Genomic DNA, 15,908 nt, shown 5'->3' with positions numbered 1-15,908 from the left:
ATGGTGTGGGGGTTGTAATTAGGGTCAAAGGAAGAGATTTTGAGAGCCATGTGGGATTGTGTGAGGCCAAAATGGTATGATGGGATGCCGGTTATATGGGGATGGCGGAGCTTGGTGTTGGTTTGAGGGTAAATCATAGGGACTAGAGGCAATCCGAGTATGTCAAAATTTCTTTGCAGCCATTTATTATTTGGAGTGTGTTTGGGGATAAAGATGAACGTTGTGTAGAAGCTCATATGGGTTGGACTTCCTTAAAAGAGTATTTGAATGCGAGGGACCAGAAGTTGAAAATGGTGTCGGTGGAAAGAGACCATTTGTGTGGCAAAAGGCCCCAAGTTGGATTGGTGTCTCTGATGCAAAAAGATTCGGTGGTGAAGATGGAGAAAGATTGAGAGACGACGTGCGCCATGTATTGTAGGTTTTTTGTGTCTTTGTTTTCAAGGGTTTGTTCATGATCCCCTCAATGCAAGGGTTTTTGTTTGAATTTGATATGTGTAGGGGGATAAAAAATGTAACTTGGGTTGGTGAATACACCCAGTTTTGTTTACAGGGTGTCTTTGTAATGGAAGAATAGTGGGGGATAGTGGTTTGTAGGGGTCTACAGGGGCCGCTTTTGATAATTCAGACTCTGGAAGTATATGTAAATATTTTCCATACTTTATGCAAAAAAATTTATCATTGATCAAAAAAGTAACAAATAAAATTTATTTTATAACATTATTTATTTTGTCATATATTAATAATATTCAAATTTTGAATGAAATTTATTAGATCTATTGATAAAAACCTTTTTTATTTCAATTTAGTTCTAATAAAATTATAACTATTTTGATTCTAATTAAATGTTATATCATATCCTATCTACTTGCCCTATCTACCATATCGTACGATATGGAATATGGGTCATGACTAAAACTCTAACCAAACAATTAATTTACCCAAGGTTTTTCAAACGGGAGAGTAAGCTAACCCTAGGGGCTTAACTGGGGCTAAAACAAGCTAGAATAAGTCTTGTTTACTTTCCACCCACCCTGCATGCATGCATGGCAAAGACATAAAAAGATGTGAAACAATTTTCTTTCTAGCTTTGAGAATCAAGAAAGCCTTCCTCAAAGCCTACCTATAGTTGGACGAGCATTCAAGTTTCCACAATAGGTGTGTAAATACAAAACTAAACTTCGTTTAGTACTACAAGAAGTGCAACTAAGTGGTTTGAAGTGTCTCCCTTCCCTTTGAATTGGTTAACTCAAATTGATCTCGTATGTGTTCTTATTCATGAAATAAAGTTTTGTTCAATATAGTATTGTCTTGGGTTTTAATTTTTCTCTTCTTGGATTACATCATTTCTCTCATTTCATTTTTTTGATTAATTAAAATGTTTGGAATATATAGATTTTAATAAAGTTATATCAAATATCTTCACTTTAATTTTATTTATTGTAAAAATGATATAAATTGACCTATTCAAACTATTGAAAAGTTTCCTTACTTAATATACACATAAAATTTTGTTTTTATAAAATTATGTTTCTATTGCATCCCTTAATCAATATTATTTGTGTTTGTCAAATTATTTCCTACACTCATCATATACATAATATAAACTTAGAATTCCACACATTTTCATAAATGAATTCAATAAACATATTAAAATATTAAACTTTCTTTCTTTGTAAATTAAATTTACAAATAATATTTTTTTTAAACTAAATTTAGAAATAATAAATTTATAACATAATTTCTTTCACATTTACATAATTAAAAATATACAGTTCCAAAATATTCTTTCTCAGTCAAATAGATAAACTTAATACAATATTATTTTTATTTAACCAGCTAAAATTATAAAAATTATGACCCCTTTACAAATCAAAATACTTATGCTATTGACTAATTTATTGGTTCTTTTAAATTTTATAATATTATTAAATACAACGTATAAATATAAAACAAAACTAAAATGACAATAAATAATATATGAGAAAAAAAATTCTTAAAACTAAAACTATGATTAATATTTATTTTTTAAAATAAATTTTGTCATGTTAAGATCATAAAGATAATAATCTAAACTACAATAAAAAATAATTTCAAATCACAAATTTAAAAAAAACTTCAAATAATTTTTTTTACTTGTTACAATACAATAACTAAAATTGTAAAATATTGTATTTTCTTTTCTTTTCTTTTTTTGATGGAGGTCCAGACCTCTAAGCACAACAACGCAACAAGGGCATGAAGCCCGTGAGTTGCCAACCCAGCGAGGGCCTTCACGAAGTAATTTTTGCCACCCGATACGAGGGCACGAGCCAATAGGCTGAACCTCTTTGGCTAAGAGCTAAGGACTGAGGGGTATCCATTCCACCAAATTTGCCCAAGGCACACAATCCCAGCCTCATCCTTTATGATGTCGGAGCCTTCCACTCAACAAGACTTGATCCGTGGTGGGCTCATTTGGAACCATTCAACATCACCAGTAGACCTAGGGCCCATTGACTTGTATTTTCTTTTAGCTTTCATTCTCCCACTTACTCGAAAAAGAGCAAAACAAATAACACTCCATTCACAGTTTCTACGTCAATATAGTTAAAACAAAAAGTAATGTATATTAAGGCCTCAACGCACTTCAAGTTTGTCTTTCATGATAGAAAAACTTGGTCATCGTATTTAGAAAACAAAAATTGAATTTGTTTTTTAAATGAATCATTTTGCAAGGGTCCATTTGTGCTTCCTATAATGCACAATTTAATTAAATACTCCTTCATGGGATACCATATGTGTTGCACTATGATATTTGAAATTCAAATAATATTGATTGCTTGTATTTCCCGATCATTACCAAAACAATAATATAAGATAATGTGTGTGTGTCTCTCTCTCTCTCTCACACACACACATGTTGAAAACAAAAATATAAAAAATAACATACTATTCATTCTTTAAAAAAAGTTAAATCTTAAAAATTTATGCTACTATGCAACATATACACATTTATAAAAGTAAATTAACTTTTGAAGTTTGGCATTTTTTTCCCAAACCTGTAGATAATTTGAAGTAAAGTTTGAGGGAAGTTTTAATGTTCTCATAACCCTCGCTAAACAAAATCCTCTACACCATAAAGGCTATCAAATAATTAATAGGAAAATTCAAGTTTCAAAAAATATCTAACAAGAAAACATTGGTGAGAATTGTGGAATCCAGTGGTGGTTTTAAGTATTGATAGCTCAGAATTTTTAAAATAAGAAAGCTAAAAAATTGGTGTCTCAAAAAAAATTGATTTTGAAAACGTCATTTTTGCAAATCTCAACCTGCAGTAGGGGTGCTCTTGCACCATAGGGGCCCGTGTCATTGGCTATCTTCAATCAATGCAATCGCCTAGTTGGAGCAACCTTGGATAACAATTTCAAGTTGTCGACAAGAAGAATCTTTTGCAGATGATTTATATAAGCGACGGGGTATTGTAAATGGCAGAGTGGCTTGCTGCCATGATCCACTGAGATTCACCCCTTTGTCGCCTCGATTCGTAGAACCTCTTTTTGGCTCTACTGTAGGTGGGGATTACAGTTTGAACCTTCTTCGTTGCTCGCCAACGCATTTCTCTCCAGAGTCCCTGAGGCGAGGTTCCTGCTAGTGCGCCTCAAGGGGGCGCCCATAATTTCACCATTTAGTAACGAAGCGAGCGCATCTTCAATTTTAAGGAACTTGATGATAATTTTAGTAGTAATGAGAGTTTGACCAAAGAGGGATGATTGATTTAAGTTCCAATTTAATTAATGGGCAACCCCTGTGGGCAAACGTACCATTAAAATTACAAAGAAATTAAAAGAAATGTGCATCAATTCCGCCCACAAGATGAGGATCAAAAATCCCAATAGGTCATTTTCTCCAAAGGCTTTTGTTTCGTTCCCTCCAAGGGGTTTTTTGTACCCAATTCTAATTTGCAGAAAATGGATCTTTTATTTGGGGGGGAAAGAGGAGGAGGATAAACAGATTATTTATGTTGATTAGGCTACATGCAGATAGTACAAGAATGATTTTGCTAAGAGTGGGGGGTCGAAAACTAGTCTATGCAGGAGTTGGAGGGCTATGTGGTTTACAAAGCGAACAAAGACCATTTTCATTGTGAATAATTGTTTTAAGGTTATAGAGGATATCAAAGTCAGTGCTTCTAAGACCTTGGTTGCATTGCATCAACAAGGTGAGCAGATTACATAGATTTGTAATACATAGAACAATGTTGATGCGATAGTTGTGTCGTGCCAAACACAAATAAAAAATTAGAAAGCAATTTTAACAATGAACAAGGAAATGTGCACAACTAACACCTTTCCAAAAAAAAATTACGGCTTTAAACTCACGGCATAAGACATGAGGAGAAACCAGTGGAGGGTTCTCCACATAAAATAGCCTATCGGCTAAAAATATTATTTTCGAAATAACATATTATTTACACCAAAGGGATTTATTTTATGGAAAATGCTAGTGAAAATATAGAACCAATAGTTAATAAGTGGCAAGGTTCCAAGGCCACACAAAATAATTATGATTATTAATTTGTTTGATGTAATGTATAATTTTGGTTATATTATTATAACGAATGTATTTATTATGAGATAGACAATAGTTATATGTGTGGATAAAAGGTATTAATTATTACAAATACCACACCCTCTCTAATAGAAAATACCACAATAGTTATTACAAAGGTATAGCATCTATAGTAGTAAACGATACCACGCCCTACAATCTTACAAGGACTTATAAAAATATGAAAGAACACAACAAATTTATAGGTAATTTGGAAACTAAATTTCAAGTAGTGTGAAGGTGTTAGCATAGACTCTAACAAGTCATCAAAGAAAAATGGATAGTTATCTAGGCTTTTATACTTACCCATCTAGACGCCTAGATATGCTTTGTGGATTGCAAGTATTTAAAAACTACACTCTTATAGGAATCTAAATTTGTGCAACTTTAGGAAATTCTTAAGCAATATGTGAAAACAAAATGGTGTCACTAAATCTAGTAATTTTAATGGAACCTTTGGGAGATCTTGAAGAAAGAAGACAACCTATTAAACTCTAAAAGAGGATTGAAATAGTGAGAGCACCATTATGATCCAACCATAACTTGTAGACTACTTGTACATATTCTTTAATTATGCCTCCTATAATTTGTTGAGAGATATCCAAACAACTTAATTATTAGCATGTCACTCTTAGGGTTGATATTTCTCTACATGGTGTTTGTGACATTAAGTTCCATTGAGCATGTCCATCATAGGCAATCAAACTTTTATATTCCTAACTTCCACTATACTCACCTCCACTTTAGCAGTTTGATGCATAGTGGGCTCCATGTGAGGAAGTGATTTTTTCCTTATGTCTAATTTAAGTATGTTTTCATTGTTTTTTTTGGTTAGTACTTTATTAATAATATAAATCAAAGGTACAATTCAAAAGTTCAAAAAGCCTGAATTAATTAAGCACCCACAAACAAATCCATCCCCCTACAACCACCATGCCTACACCACGGACCCTTCACTGGTTGGCATTCTTTAAAATTTGCCACCACCATTACATCATTCAAATGGGCTTCATACAAATAATTATCAAAATTGAAATCCCAACCACCAACACAACCATAAATCCAATCAACCCGAACCCTAGAAGATACAGACATCATTACATAAACCTATTACAACCAAAGACATATACATAATTCAAAATATATCAAGACTAAAATTACACCACTTTGTAAATAAAAATTGGAAAAAACAGGTACCCATATCCTCCACAACACTGCACATTCTAGAACTAGGGCATACTTGAAGCAATTATGCTCGATCGTTCACCTACATTGCTCCAATCGTCGCCTCTTGCATCGGCTTCATTGAAAGCATTCTCTCATTGATAGCTCTAAAATTGGAACCAGCTGGGGTTAAAAGTAATAAGTCCTCCGTTCACCTAGGTTTGCATCAGAAAGATATTAAGAAAAGTGCTTCAGAGAAGAACTCAAAGGTTGGCAGAAAGAAGGATTTGGATAAAATCAAATTGATGGGGGAGAATTTGGTTGAGTCAGGGTCAATAAAGACTCTAGATTCTCACTTTTTCAATCCTCCAAAATGATTGTGCTTTCATGGAATGTGAGGGGCTTGAATAGAGGCCCTAGACAAAAAGTTGTTCGAGAATTGATTAGGAATCATTCACCTGATGTCCCGTTCTTGCAAGAAACTAAACTTTCGATGGAGAGCATGAAGGGTCTGGTGCCGAAGCTCTGGGGGCGAGGCGAGTGTCAGTGTACTGGGGCAGCTGGTTCCTCTAGAGGGATGGCCTGTCTTTGGAACCCTTTAAGGATTCGCCCTGTCTGGTGGGTGGCTTCCAGATCCTCGGTATCCGAGGTTGTCTCTAGTCTTGAGACTGGGGATTTTATCTTGTTTGCTAATATCTATGCCCCCACCGATCTTCAAGGTAAGCAGAACTTATGGTCTCATATTTCTTGTATGTGAAGGTTGGTCCCTTTTCATCCTTGGATTATGGCGGGAGATTTCAATGCCATCCTTGAGTTGAGTGAGAAGAAGGAGGGTGTCATGTGATTGGAACCTTCTTCTTACCTTTTTCGAGATAGTATATCTTTGTTGCATCTTGTTGATATTAAGCCCGGTAATGGTTTGTTCACTTGGAACAATAGGAGAGTGGGGGGGTATTGGATTGCAGAGAGGCTGGATCGATTTCTAGTTTCCAGTTTTTGGGTTGGTGGGGGGTGGTCCGCAAGCTCTGAGATTCTTGACTGGAGAGGGTCAGACCACTAGCCTATCAAGCTGGTTTCTTCTTATGCCCGGGTTGCTCGCTCTCCTTCCTTCAAATGCCAACTTATGTGGCTCCGGGATCCTACTTTGCAGGCTCTTGTTGCGGAGTGGTGGAGGAAGGGGAGGCCGACCTTTGGCACTGCTATGTACACTTTTGCCAAGCAACTGCAATTTGTTAAGTTTCAGCTTAAACAATGGAACCGACAGGGTTTTGGGAACATTTTTCACGCTAAGAAAGCTGCCCAAATAGTGTTGAATGGCATGATCAGTGAAATCAGAGAGCATGGTTTGTCTGAAGCCTTGCTTAGGGAGGAGGACAGGGTTGTCAAGGCTTTAGAGGAATGGGAGCTCAAGGAAGAAATTTACTAGAAATAGAGAGCCCGTATTGATTGGCTTCAAGCAGACGATAAGAACATTGCTTTCTTCTTCAACTCTGTGAAAGCAAGAAGACATGGAAATTATGGTCAATGATAGAGGTGAGTTGTTATTATCCTTGCAGAAGATCTCTAGGGAATCTTTACAGTATTTTCAATCCCTCTTTAGTGAGGGTTCTCTTGGGGAATCGGTGGAGGAGAATCAGGTTCTTGCTTGCATTCCTTCTCTTGTTGCTGGGGAGATGAATGAGCAGCTTATGGGTCCTATTTTGCTAGAAGAAATCGAGAGGATTATTTTTCACACGAGGAAAGGAAAAGATCCTGGACCAGATGGGTTCCCGGTTGAATTCTTTCAAGAGTTCTAGGATATCATCAAATTGGGCTTACTGGAAGTAGTCCAGGAGTCCAAGAGGAATAAACAGATGCTTTGGGCTTTGAATGCGACTTTCATTGCGCTAATCCCCAAGTGTGATGGGGCCAACTAGTTAGGCCAGTTTCGCCCTATCTCTCTTTGCGATGTGATTTATAAGATCATCTCGAAGCTGATAGCAGATAGGTTGAAGAAGTGTCTGGGGGATGTTATCTCTGAGGAGAAGAGCGGGTTTTTGGAAGGGCGCCAAATTTTGGATGGTGTGGTCATTACTATGGAGACCATTCATTCTATGGAAACCTCCAAGGAAAAAGCTATGTTTATCAAGTTAGACATGGCTAAGGCTTATGATAAAGTTCATTGGTCCTTCCTCCAGAAGATCCTCAGGGCTTTTGGCTTTGCTGAGGAATGGATCCAATGGGTTATGAGTTATGTTATGTCCACCTCTTTCTCAATGCTAATCAATGGTGATCATACTGAGTTGTTTGGTGCTTCTAGGGGTCTTCGTCAGGGGGACCCCATTTCCCCATACTTATTCATTCTTCTGGCTGAGGGCTTGGGGAGGCTAATTAAGCATAATGTGGGTCTAGGTAGTATTCAAGGTTGGAGTTGGGGTAATGACTTGCAGTCGCAGTCTCATTTGCAGTTTGTTGATGACACGACCCTGATGGGACTTGCTTGGATCAAAGAAGCTACTAATCTGCATAAGGTTTTGGATGTTTATCTGGCGGCCTCGGGCCAGTTGATCAATGAGGATAAATCTTCTATCCTTTTCTTCAACACTCCTGGAACTATTCAAAGGAGGATTGCTCTTATCTTGAGATTCCAAATTGGCTCTCTGCCCTTGACTTATTTGGGTATTCCTATTTCTCCTGGCAACCCTCCTCGGGAGTCATGGCAGGGTCTCTTGGATAAATTTCACTCGAAGGTTGAACACTTGACTCACAGATGGTTATCATTTGCTGGGAGGGTTCAACTAATTCAGTTGGTGGTTCAAGCTCTTCCGATTTATCAATGTATGCTTCAAGTGGCTCCTAAGTGGTTCTTGAAGGGTTTGGACTCTCTGGCAAGGCAATTCTTATGGACAGGCAATCTATCCTCATCCAAATGGAGTCTTTGTCAATTGAAACTTGGTGTGTAGCCCAAAGCAGTTGGGGGGGGGGGGGGGGGCTTGGTTTAAGGCAGGCTATTTTATTCGGGGAGGCTCTGGTGGCTAAATTGTACTGGAGGTGGTGTGTCGAGCAGGATCGAGGTTGGGCTAAGATTTTGGCCTACAAATATATGCAAAGGATCCCCTTGGAGGAGGTTCCAAGATATCCGCTTGAGGGAAAAGGCTCAACAATTTGGTATACTCTCAAGAATGGGGCTTCTCTCATTAAGGAAGGAATCTTTTGGATCTGCGGGAGGGGGGAAGAGGTCCTTTTCTAGAATGACTCTTGGGATGGTTAATCCCCCATCCTTGATCAGTTTCCTAACCTTGGGAACCTTAGCCAGAGGTTTTTAGAGGTAGGGTGGTCAAGGGTGAGTGACTTCAAGGTTGTTTATAGGTGTGGGCCACTGGAGTTGGAGCGGTGGAAGGCTCCTAATGAGTGGTTGGTTGTTGGGATGGAGGGAGAGTGTGCTGAGTTGCATGGCATTATGGGGAGTAGACACTGTAGTGCCCTCAAGGGTAGGGATGGACTTGCCTGGTCTCTAAATCCTAAGGGCGTCTTTACTGTGTCTAGTGGATACCGGGAACTGTTGAACTGAAGATTGGAGGGAAGAGAGGTGCATTGGTGGAAACAGGTGTGGAATAATTTTTCTTGGCTGAAGTGCAACTACTTCACTTGGACTTTGGCTTTGAATAGATGCCTAACTTGGGACAATATTCACAAGCGAGGATTCTTGGGGCCTTCTATTTATGCTTTGTGTGGTAATGGGGAGGAAGATTCCTCACATCTGTTCTTCAAATGTCCCTTCTCTATGCTTATTTGGCATTACTGGTGGGGGGTGTGGAAGCACCCTTGCGTTCATGTAGATTCTTTGGTGTATTTTTAGAGCAGTTTAGACAGACCTCCTATCTTGTCCTCCTTCCTCCAGACTGTCTCGTATATTGGGCCCATTTTCATACTTTGGCAGGTCTAACTCGAGAGAAACAGGAGGATCTTTCGTGAGGTCAGACTGTTAGTTCAGCAAGTGTGGAGTAGAATCATGGTTATGATTCGAGAGACGGTGGAAGCTAAATGTGAGGTGAATTTTCCTTTGGATAGAGATGAGGTGGATATTGTGAGTAGGTTTGGCTGGCAGGAGTTGGCTCCCACCTCAGCTTGTGTCAGGAGAGGTAGACATGCTATGAAGAAGGTCCAAAGGGTGAGAAAGTGGAGACCACCTTAGGATGAGTTTATCAAGATTAACACCGATGGCTCCTCCAGGGGTAACCCAGGCCCTGCTGGGGTTGGTGGTGTTGGTAGGAATTGTATGAGGGAGGTAGTTTTCTTCTTTTTCGGTGCATAGAGGGAGGCAATCTAATAATTTTATGGAGGGACTTGCTATTCTCTATGCCCTAAAGCGTGCTTGGGAGTTGGGTTGAAGGAAGATTATCTGCAAATCAGATTCACAAATTATTGTTAACTTGTTGACAGAGCAGAAGGTGTTTGGGATTCATTGGCAGCTCGCGGGGATTGTTCATCAGATTCTTGAAATTAATTATTTAATGGAGCAGGTGTCTTTCATCCACATTCCTCGTGAATGGAATAGAGCAGCTGATTGTTTGGCTAAGTGGACCTTGGAACATGACAGTGATTGGAAAGTTGAAGGTTGGGAGCATCTCTCCTCGGATTATCGTCGGGTCTTGCAGAAGATTTTTGTTGAGGACATGGATAGTTATGATGCTAGTTGATCTTGGGCTGGGTTTGTGGTTCTTTTTTGGGGCCTTGGGGCTCTGGTTCTCCTTGTAATGTTTGTGTCTGATTTTCAATAAAAATTTTACCCCTTTATTCAAAAAAAAATAAAAATGATGCTAAGCAAAGGACATCATCATTCTTATTTCTAGCACATTTGAAATGTCAATATGAGATTCTAAACATTATTATATATAAAAATAAAAATGAGCTATGATCTAAATTTGATAATTTTGAGTTGTTAAATTCAAGTTGCAAAATAATGTTGCATAGGCTAGCTCATAATAAATTGAAATAGTTTCCCTAAAATGTGAATGTCTTACTTGTCCCAGAGTGGAACATTCCCTGCAATTATACAAAATTGTTGTCATTTATAATGGTTTTCAATGTCACAATTTTAGTTTCAATTTATCTATGTCATGTCTTTGTATTGAGGTGCTTGTCAATTATGAAAAAATGTAAAATCTTACTTTATCGTGCTAAGGGCATGTTCCAATTCTAATACTACTTACACACTTTTATGGTTATGTTAAATAAATTTGATTAAGCACATCCTAATATAAAAATAAATAAATGATATAGTTATGTAATCACTATTAAGGATGATTCAAATAAAAGCTAAGGTATAGGTGTGCATTTTTTAGTCTTATTTGACTAGATTTAATCAACTTTAATACTTGTGCACTAGGAAGGATAAAATTCTTCTCGTTTAGCTTATATTCATGGTCAACAAGATTCCAATGAAAATCATAATAAGAAATTTGAGTGTGGATGAGCTTCAGCATATTTGTTATATTAACCACAATTTTTTATCAGCATGTTGATAATCCATCTGAAATTATATTTTGTAGCCCTCTCTCCAATATTAACAATGCAACACCAAAAAATTTAGATTGGGAACTCCTAGTGTCACATTGTAATCATTTACTCACTAGTGCAAGAAGGACCCCTTCTAGTCCTTAATACATTTACATGTAATAGATGACTTGGTTGCATTGCATGATGCAATATCCCTTACACCAAGTATGAGGATGTCAAAGGCACTTTCTTGCTTTTGGAAAGATTTAAGAGTTTCACATATCAACATACCTTTCCTTCATCCCTTGTATTCATACTTTCTTTATCCTTTGTCTTCTATAGACTTCTACATTTCCCTATCTATCAATGTACAATGGTAACAAGCATCAAGACCAAACATGCCCTCGTGTTGCCCAATCTTCAATAGGATACATGAAACACATGTTTTATGTTTTATGTTAAAATAGGGGCGCTAGGTGCATTTAAATCAAAAGGGTGTCCTTCAAATTTCAATTTTGTGATTTTCAAATTTTGATGTATTTTGAGCTATTTCCATGGAGTTGCTAAAGATTACCGGTTTTAGTTAAAATTATAAAAAAAAATTAAAAATGTGATTTTATGGTGTTTAATGTTGACTTATTATATAGGGCTATTATTATACCTCGAGCGAAAAGAGGAAATGGATCCATTTCGATTATGTTGCACAATTTGGTTGGAAATTGAGAAAAGTAAACATTGACGTGAAAACAAAAATATGTTATGGTTGTGTACTTATCCCACATTCATTTGTGAACGTGATGAGCTTGGGATTAGGTATTAGAGAGGGTTGAGGGAGTGGCTTCCAATGTGACCTCGACCCAAAGGGGTTGAGTGAGGTAATTGCATGTGGAATTTGATTAATCAAGTGAAAACTAATGAAAATATGGGTAAACAATTAACCAAATTAATGGCTAACCCTTGCATGTCTTGAGTGCTCATAAATGCTAAGGATGTCTTGGGAAGACAAGCCCAATATAGGATCACGGTTCTTGTATGATTGAACATCCTCGTTCGTATGAGAGGGTATTCGATTCTACGTGATAGCTATTATTGTGCTCTATGCTCACACTCCCTAATTATCTCTCTAGCATCTAGTCCTATTGTAGCATGAGTAGTACCTAAATGATGTATCATTCTTGTTCATGTTGATGTTACTTTACTTCATTGGATTTTATATATTCTTCATGTTTGATGTGAGTGTAAGCCCCCCTCCCCTTGTTTGTTGTGTGTGTGTGTGTGTGTGTGTTTGGGTCATGTGACCATCTCCTACCATGGTGGGGTGGACCTATGAGTTCCACATGGTCAAGTGACATGGTAACCACCATTGAGGATCAAAGGCTATTGATTGGAGGAAATATTTGCCATCAGCTCTTGTTATTTAACTTATGCATTTTAGTAGTTCCATTCACAAGAATATGCAAGTCTGTGACATTTGACTCCTATGAAGTGTAACTTGTAAATTATGTTATTGAGTCTCTCTTAAAGAGGCATTTGTAATTTAAACAAATGATAAAGGATTATTTTCATTTTTTATATATTTTTCCTCAATATTGAATATTGCAATTAGTTAAAATGTATATATGAACCTTTATTTGGGCTTAAAATGAATCTCCTAGTTGTTACAACAAATCCTCTTAAACACTAATTTCATAGTCCAAAAGACAAAAAATTATCCAAGTGTTTCGAGCATTTGAGGATTGGGCTTATTCCTTGACAATTTCATTAAGTGCGTGAACAAGGTATAGTGTAACCCCGACCCCCAACCCCCAAAAGCCTTCTCTTATCATTAATTTTGTTCCAAGTGTTTCATGTTTCAAGGATTAGGCCTCCCCCCTTTGAATTTCATTATGTTTGGAAGAAGGTAAGGTGTAAGCTCAGCCCCCAAACCATGAAAGCTTGTTCACAATTGCTAAATTTGCCCAGGGGTGTCGAGCATAGAGCATCAAATGTTTTCCCTTCACTTTAAGTTTCTTATTGAAAGTGGAAAGTGTACCCCTGATCCATGACCCCCAAAAGTAACTTTTGTACTTGCACCCGCAATAAGTTTTGGACATTAAGTATCAAACCTTCCCTATTTGACTTCAACCAGTTAGTGAACTTGGTAAGTAAAATCCCCAATCCCCGATCCTCGATGAGGACCTTTAAAACATCAGAGGTTCCATGTTTGTTAGATGTCAGATCTTAGACCTCTTGGACCTATACATTACCGTGTTTTCCTATGTTCGAAATTGGGTAGGTTGAACCCTCGACCCTCAACCCCCAATTGTTCTTTGAACATCAAACTTCAAGCTTCATCTATTCAAGTTTCCTTTATTTTGTGAACAAGGTAAAGAGAAACTTTATCCCTTGAACTTCAACAAGAAATTTAATGTTATCAAACCTAGCTTTTTATCCCTTGAACCTCAACAAGAAATTTAATGTTATCAAACCTAACTTCAAAAGGTCATAACTTCCAGCCCGGTGATAAAAAATCAAAATTACACACCTTGATAGAAAGAGCTCAAAGATATCTATAATTTATCACTTTGAACCATGATCATGACAACAATTCTAAGAGATTGATGGAAGTTTAGACCCCAAATTCCACTCCGAAGACTTCCAAAAATGCAGTTTCATGAGACATAGAAAATACCTAGAGAATTAAACTATGTTAATCCATATCTCCTTGATGAGGCATCTTTCTTAGGATGTCCCCAAGGTATTCTAGGGTGTCCTTATGAACTCTCTTAATTCTACCTCGTGGTTCCAAAAAATATTAGTCTTATGCTAGCAACACCTTGCTTATGCAATAGTGAGGATTTCTCTCTTAACTTAATCATAATGAAACTACACCTTTATGTAAATTCATTCTGAATTATTCCCTTATAGATGAGTTTAATTACTCTTTTATATTCCATGATGTGGTATGTTAATGTTAGTATTTAAAAATAAATAAAGAAATTGTTAGCCCATTTTTTCCTTGCTCCTTCAGACAGGGCATTACAAGCAAAGTCAAACATATGATAGTAGATTTGGGTGCAAATCTAAATATCATTCTACCCACAACTTGGAAATGATTGGAGAGAACTATGCTAGCTAAAAAACTAATGAACATTATAATAAAAGACAATTATGGTATGAAAACTTTGGGTACATGGAGAAATGTAGAAGTTGACATTAAGAGAATAAAAACAATAATGGATTTTAAAGTAGTGGAAATGAAAGAGATATTTAATAATTTTAGAGCTTTGTCGAAATTGAGATGGTTTATGAATTCAAACAATATTGTTGACTCAAGGAAAGAAGAGATATCATTTGTAGATGATAATAAGACAGTACATATTCCATTAGCGAAAAAGGAAGACAAAACCTATGTTGAAGAAATTTCAAAAGATCGAGAAGGTGATGACCTAAGAAATATCTATTCCATATCAAAATTCCCTAACGAAGAAGAATGGATAATGACTGTGATAGCACAAATAGTGATGAAGTCATTGATGCATGAATGCAAGGAGAATGGGAGTTAACATCCTAGATGGTCTATGGGTTCCAAAGAGAATTATTGATGTATAAGAAATATATCAGAGCTCACTAAAACACCAAAAAGTGCTTTAGGGTTCTTCAAAGAAATAAACATAACATAAAATCATCATTTAAGTACCCTGCTACCTAAAAGAAGCATAAAAAATCTATATGCAGATTAGCTGAAAAAGTCACCACTCATTGAACCACTAAATTTTAGACTAAGAGACAAGACAAGAAGAAGGTCACTAATACTAAACAAAGGGAAAGTCCATAAAATTTATATAGTGAGTCTAAATTAGCAAAATATACTAGGTAGGTTTGTGGCCAAACACCTAATTTGACAACCTAACCCTAAGAAGATCAAATGCAAAATATGAAAATAATATTCTAAGGATTCCCTAACTTAACATCATCAAGAGTGTACATATATATCATATTGTATTATAAAGTAAGAGATAAGTGTTAAGAATGGGTGTCTCAAACTTACTGGTTGAAATCTCGAACAAATGTCACTTTGTCTCCGAAATGAGCAGTCCAGTATGAATAAATTGTGTTATTGATTATCTTAAAAGGGAATAAATAACCTTTGTGTTATTGATACAATAGTTGATAACCTTCGTGTTATGCACTCGACTGGAGAAGCAGTGATTTCAATATAGCATATGGGTTCGGTAAGACTCTACCAGGTAGTTCAGAGAAGTCACTTCTCTTACCGACATGAAGTGGTATATCGGTTGAACTTGAGTTTTCGGTAGCCGAAGTCACCTTTCTGACAAAGTGCGATAAGATGATAAGAGATTTGTGAGGGGCCCACTATTGGGGATCGAAGGTTGGGTGGAACAAAGCATGGTGACAATTAGAACTGATGAGTTACACTTCTATCAGCTGGCAATCTGTTGATATGCTTTGAAATGGTCTTGGTGGGGACCATGATGGACTCGTTTTGACTTGCCGACTTGTCTATTGATGATTGGTGGAAACTTGAACAACTCAGAGGAAGCGATGGCGACAACATGCATGTTATTGATATTTTGAGAAGTTCAATAGTTGGAAGACGAAGTAACTGAAATGAACTATTTTTCAACAGAGACATTTAAATGTCTGGAAAATAGTTGTAGGAGGTTGGATCATGTGAT

Source organism: Cryptomeria japonica, chromosome 1 (genome assembly GCF_030272615.1).
Source record: "Cryptomeria japonica chromosome 1, Sugi_1.0, whole genome shotgun sequence".
Classification (NCBI taxonomy): domain Eukaryota; kingdom Viridiplantae; phylum Streptophyta; class Pinopsida; order Cupressales; family Cupressaceae; genus Cryptomeria; species Cryptomeria japonica.
This window is presented reverse-complemented; position numbering follows the sequence as displayed.